Source organism: Gopherus flavomarginatus, chromosome 4 (assembly GCF_025201925.1).
Source record: "Gopherus flavomarginatus isolate rGopFla2 chromosome 4, rGopFla2.mat.asm, whole genome shotgun sequence".
Taxonomy (NCBI): Eukaryota; Metazoa; Chordata; order Testudines; family Testudinidae; genus Gopherus; species Gopherus flavomarginatus.
In genome coordinates this window covers 152,910,957-152,917,821 of record NC_066620.1, presented here as the reverse complement: position 1 = coordinate 152,917,821, position 6,865 = coordinate 152,910,957, and the positions used below count along the sequence as shown (strand labels likewise).

The 6,865-nt window shown below is 42.4% G+C and overlaps 1 pseudogene; it reads left to right on the top strand.

The window, feature by feature from the left end:
- The first annotated feature begins 381 nt into the window (after positions 1-381).
- LOC127049404 (uncharacterized) lies at positions 382-2,574 on the top strand (annotated as a pseudogene).
- Positions 2,575-6,865: the final 4,291 nt, after the last annotated feature.

Below are 6,865 nucleotides of genomic sequence, written 5' to 3'. Positions count from 1 at the left end.
ATTTGAGTGTGTGTGACCTATTTAGTTAGAAAATGGAATTTTTCATTCAAATTGAGTTTGTACCATTTGATGTTTTTAATCATTTGGAGGTGCATGCCTAGTTAGGCAGAATGGGTTCCGCAGCACTCCCAGTCAGATTTTGATATGAAGGAAGGACATATACGTGACTAAAAAAGCTGTATTTCTGATTACAATCAACATTGCTTAATTTTAAGGGAAAGTCATCTTGATCTTTTAATCAATATTTACGTCAAACAGTTGATGAAATTCAAATAGTTAATTATAGTAAGTGACATGCATTCTCTAGCCTTTACTTTTAATAGTGAACAAGAAAAAGGACTAATAGGAATACAATTTCATTTTTTTTCGTTTACAGTTGATGCAGCCTTATGGCAGATAAAAAAAAAGGGTCTGGGGCACAATCTCGTAAGCGGAAGGCTGATAAGCAAAAAGAAGAAAGAAAGCAAGAAGGTTCATTTCTGAAATATCTCCATCCACTGGCCAAAGATGAAGGTAGTTCAATGTCAAAGGATCAAGCAGAGGTGGAGGTGGGAGTTTCACAAGCTGAAGAAGAGTTTGAAGAACATAATCTGAATATTGAAGACGAATCAAATGAGACACGCGAGGATCAAAACTTGGAAGACTGTGAAAGTGAAAATGTCACTCGTTTGAATTTGAGCTTTAATGATCCTGCTACTTGGGCCAAATGTGATGATCAAGTCCGACAAATTCTGGTGGAACATGGGCCAGAACAAGTTCAGCAGTTCGATTTTCCCAAAGATAGTAAGCAAAGAAAATTCTCGACAATTCATTACAAACATAGACTTGTTAATGGAGAAGAAATGCACCGTCAATGGCTGCAGTATTCCACATCAAGTGATTCTGTCTTTTGCTTCTGCTGCAAGTTGTTTAGCAGTAGTACTATTGGCATATCATCTCTATCTGAAAAAGGCTCAAGGGATTGGAAAAACATGTCTGCAATTCTTTCACGGCACGAGAAAAGCAGTGAACATTTGATGAATGTTCAGACATGGAAGGAACTTGAACTGCGATTGAAATACAAGAGAACAATTGATGAAGAACATTTGCGCTTGATTAAGCAAGAAGAAAAGTATTGGCTGCAAATACTAAAACGTCTGACTGCTTTGGTCAGAGTTCTTGGTGTGCAAAACCTGGCCTTTCGGGGAACACATGAAAAACTGCACACTTCTGGTAATGGGAATTTCCTCAAATTTGTCGAATATCTATCTTCGTTTGACCCACTTATGGATGAGCATCTTCGCAGGATTAAGGACCAGCAGATGCATGTACATTACCTAGGGAAAGACATACAGAATGAGCTTATTCAGCTTCTATCCAATGCCATCAAACAAAAAATCCTAGCATCTGCTCGTGCTGCAAAATACTTTTCAATCATTCTAGATTGTACACCAGATGCAGGCCACGTTGAACAAATGACCATGATCATTCGCTTTGTGGATAGGCTTACTTTAGAGACTGAGAATGAGACTGAATCAGTATGCTTAAAGGAACACTTCTTGGGATTTGTGTCGCTTACGGAGACAACTGGAGCTGGTATGACAGAAACTATTCTTCACCAGTTAGATGTCACTGCCTATAGAAAACTTGCGTGGTCAAGGCTACGACAATGGGAGCAATATGAAAGGGAAAGAAAATGGTGTCCAGCGAAGAATTGTGGATATTAATCCACGAGCCTTTTTCGTTCCTTGCAGTGCACATTCATTGAATTTGGTTGTTAATGATGCTGCAAAGTGTTGCTTGGAGGCAACTACCTTCTTTGAATTAGTTCAACGTGTGTATGTGTATTTCTCAGCTTCTACACATCGCTGGGAAGTTCTAACACACCACGTATCTAATCTCACAGTTAAACCATTGAGTGAAACAAGATGGGAAAGTCGAATTGATGCCTTGAAACCTCTTCGCTATCAGCTTGGTGACATCTATGATGCTCTGGTAGACATCTATGAAGACACTACTCTGACAGGATCATCTGGCAATACATCACGAGTTGATGCAAAGGGCTCTTACAAAAGCCATTTCTAGTTTCAAGTTTCTTGTTTCTCTTGTTTTGTGGTATGACATATTGTTTGAGATCAACATAACTAGCAAACAACTTCAGGCAATAGAATTTGATATATGTGATGCCATTAATCAACTTGGAGAAACCAAGAAGTTTCTTGTGGGCTGCAGAAGTGACGCAGCCTTTGAGAAAACATTGGTAGATGCAGGTGAACTTGCGGAGGAGTTGGATGTACCGGCACTTTTTGAAACAGATCCAATCCGTATTAGAAAGAAGAGGAAGCAGTTCACATATGAAGCAGATGACGAACCTATTTATGATCCGAAAGGAAAATTCAAAGTGAACTTTTACTTTGCAGTCATTGACACAGCAATACATTCAGTTGAAGAAAGATTCACATTGATGCAGCAAATTAGTTCAGTATTTGGCTTCATATATGATGTTTGCAAAATAAAACACCAAAGCAAATTATGGAACATTGCTTGAATCTGGAGAAAGCTTTGCAACATGGTGAATCCAAAGATATTGATGCCTTTGACTGTGCAGTGAATTGCAAGGTATTGCAAGACGAGTCCAGAGGAGTTCATCTCCGCAAGATGTATTGAACTTCATATGGGAAAATAAGCTGACAGATAGTGTCCCTAACACAGTTATTGCTCTTCGCATCCTCTTGACCCTCCCAGTTTCTGTGGCCAGTGGTGAGCGAAGCTTCTCGAAGCTCAAGTTGATAAAAACATACATGCGAACATCAATGTTGCAACAAAGACTTGTTGAGCTATCTACCTTGTCAACAGAACATGACATTGCTCACAGCATTGACTTGGAGGAACTTGTTTCTAAATTTGCTAAACTTAAAGTGCGGAAACATACATTCTAAATTATAACATGTTACTCTGTGACCGTGTATTGTATATAATGTATGTGATTTTTTTGGGGAGAGGGGCACAAGATGGAAGTTTCACCTAGGGCGCAAAATATCCTTGCACCGGCCCTGCTTGCAAGGAGTAACTAGGCTGCTGAGAGCCAAGGTAAGACCTTACGCGTGTGGACTGGCTACTGCTATCAGGAATCTTAACCATAGCTGCATGACACCAAAGCACCCCAAAGTAAAAGCGCAGGTGGTAACAGAACCCTTTATCTATCTAGGTCAGCAGTGCTCAGCCCATGGACCACATGCAGCCCAATTAGCACACAGCTGTGTGCAAAAGACCAGCCTGCATAGTGGGGTCTGGGCTGTCCCCCTGCTCTGCATGGCATGGCAGGGCAGGGTCTGAGTCTGGGTCTGGTCAGGGCTGCTGCCTCACATCCTGCGTCCAGCTGGCCCCACAGGGTCTGGGGCTCTCGGCCAGTCTCGTGGGGTTGGGGATCTGGGGCTTCTGCCCAGCCCCACTAGCTCTGGGGCAGCCAGTTGGCCCAGGGCAGCAGGGGTCCAGGGCAGCTGTATGGGGGGGCCTGGGGCAGCCAGCTGTCTCTGCATGGCAGGGATCCATCGCAGGCAGCCCGCTGGCCCCACAGGGTTGGGATCTGGGCTGCCACTACCCTGCCACTTGGCCCCTGTGGCCCAGGTAACATATTGTGGGCCACATATGCAGCCCAAAATGATAAATAAGTTGAGAACCACTGATCTAGGTGATGTCACAGCAGGTCATCCTAGAATGCACTAATTTATGGCTCCTCTATTTGGGTCAATGTGATCATCCTAAATTCTTGCCAGTGAAAACTGAATACCATACCATTATATATTCTTTTTCCAAATACATGTATATTGTATGCTTCTCCCTATGTTTATTTCTGTTGGTTCACCTCGCAACATGGATATACATGTCTGCAATCACACATAAAAACATAGAAAGCTCAGTATCGTTCTCGGCATGCAGTGTATAGGTATAAGATTTCAGAGTGGTAGCCACGTTAGTCTATATCAGCAAAAAGAATGAGAAGTACTGGTGGTACCAACAAAAAACCTTCAAAACAGACTCCAACAAGAAACTGCAGAATTGGAATTAATTTGCAAACTGGACACCATTAAATTAGGCTTGAATAAAGACTGGGAGTGGATGGGTCATTACACAAAGTAAAACCTATTTACCCATGATAATTTTTCTCCTACTGTTACTCAGGTCTTCTTGTCAACTGTTGGAAATAGGCCATTACCTATTGTGATTACCACTACAAAAGTTTTTTTTTCTCCTGCTGATAATATCCCACCTTATCTGATTACTCTTGTTATAGTTGGTATGGCAACACTCAGCAACAGATCACAACTTCCATCCTGTCGTGTTTCTCAGCAAGAAACTGTCTGAGAGGAAAAGTCACTGGTCAGTCAGTGAAAAGGAATGCTATGCCATTGTGTACGCCCTGGAAAAGCTACGCCCATATGTTTGGGGACGGCGGTTCCAACTACAAACTGACCATGCTGCACTAAAGTGGCTTCATACTGCCAAGGGGAACAATAAGAAACTTCTTCGTTGGAGTTTAGCTCTCCAAGATTTTGATTTTGAAATTCAACACATCACAGGAGCTTCTAACAAAGTTGCTGATGCACTCTCCCGTGAGAGTTTCCCAGAATTCAGTAGTTAAAAAGTGTTCTTAAAATGTAGAAGTCTGTTAGTTATATACTTAGTGGTATATGTAAAGGTGCATGTGTTGTATTAATCTGTTTATTTTCAAGTTCTAGAAGGAAATCGCCGCCAGTGAGCTTCCCCACTGTCTGCAATTTGGGGGGCGTGTCATAAACAGATAGTTAAGGGTTAATGTCTCTTTCACCTGAAGCACCTGACCAGAGGACCAATCAGGAAACCGGATTTTTTCAACTCTGGGTGGAGGGAAGTTTGTGTCTGAGTCTTTGTTTTCTGTCTGCCTGCTTTCTCTGAGCTTTGGAGAAGTAGTTTCTACTTTCTAGTCTTCTGTTTCTAAGTGTAAGGACAAAGAGATCAGATAGTAAGTTATATGGTTTCTTTTCTTTGGTATTTGCATGAATATAAGTGCTGGAGTGCTTTGATTTGTATTCTTTTTGAATAAGGCTGTTTATTCAATATTCTTTTAAGCAATTAACCCTGTATTTTGTCACCTTGATACAGAGAGACCATTTGTATGTATTTTTCCTTTCTTTTTTATATAAAGCTTTCTTTTAAGACCTGTTGAAGTTTTCTTTACTGGGAAATTTCAGGGAAATTGAGTCTGTACTCACCAGGGAATTGGTGGGAGGAAGAATTCAGGGGGAGATCTGTGTGTTGGATTTGCTAGCCTGATTTTGCATTCGCTCTGGGGGAATAGGAAAGTGCTTTTGGTTTCCAGGACTGGGAACAGAGAGGGGGAGTCACTCTGTGTAGTTTCACAGAGCTTGTGTCTGTGTATCTCTCCAGGAGCACCTGGAGGGGGGAAGGGAAAAAGGATTATTTCCCTTTGTTGTGAGACTCAAGGGATTTGGGTCTTGGGGTCCCCAGGGAAGGTTTTTCAGGGGGACCAGAGTGCCCCAAAACACTCTAATTTTTTGGGTGGTGGCAGCAAGTACCAGGTCCAAGCTGGTAACTAAGCTTGGAGGTTTTCATGCTAACCCCCATATTTTGGACGCTAAGGTCCAAATCTGGGACTAAGGTTATGACACTTTCTTACAGAGCTTTACTCATCTTATAATGAAAATGGGACAGGCTACAATACTTTTGTCAGCTTCTGGCCAAGTTAGAACTGAATAATCATTGGTGAAAAGATGCAGTGGTGCAGGGAAATTAAGAATCTCCTCAACATTTTTATTTTCGCTGGAGGCAATAACTTATACCTATACAACCCTCCCCCCCACTCAAAAAAAACCGAGAAATACTTGTGGCACCTTAAAGACCAACACATTTATTTGAGCATAAGCTTTCATGTGCTAAAACCCACTTCATCCGATGCATGCAGTGGAAAATACAGCAGGAAGGCATAAATACACAGAGGACATGAAAAAATGAGTGTTGCCATACCAACTATAACAAGAGTAATCAGATAAGGTGGGATATTATCAGCAGGAGAAAAAAAAACTTTTGTAGTGGTAATCACAATAGGTAATGGCCTATTTCCAACAGTTGACAAGAAGACCTGAGTAACAGTAGGAGAAAAATTATCATGGGTAAATAGGTTTTACTTTGTGTAATGACCCATCTGTCAAACCTTTGTCCCAGATTTGGACCTTAGCGTCCAAAATATGGGAGTTAGCATTGAAAACCTCCAAGCTTAGTTACCAGCTTGGACCTGACTGACCAGTGACTTTCCCTCTCAGACAGTTTCTTGCTGAGAAACACGACAGGATGGATGTTGTGATCTGTTGCTTCCTGCATGAGCACTGCTCCTATACCACACTCAGATGCATCTGTGGTTACTAGGAATGGCTTGTCAAAGTCCGGGGCCCTGAGCACAGGGTCAGACATGAGCATCGCCTTAAGCTGGGTAAAGGCCTTTTGACACTCATCAGTCCACTTAACTGCATTTGGCTGGGTCTTTTTGGTCAGGTCGGTCAGTGGGGCAGCGATTTGGCTGTAGTGTGGTACAAATCGCCTGTAGTATCCGGCCAAGCCTAAGAAGGATTGGACCTGCTTCTTGGACCGTGGGACAGGCCACTTTTGGATAGCATCCACCTTGGCCTGTAGGGGGTTTATGGTTCCTCGACCCACCTGGTGCCCCAGGTAAGTCACTCTGTTTTGGCCTATTTGACACTTTTTGGCCTTAACAGTTAGTCCTGCCTGCCTGATGCGCTCAAAGACCTTTTCCAGGTGTAGTAGGTGTTCGGGCCAGGAGTCTGAAAAAATGGCCACATCATCGAGGTAGGCAACTGCAAATTCTCCCAGT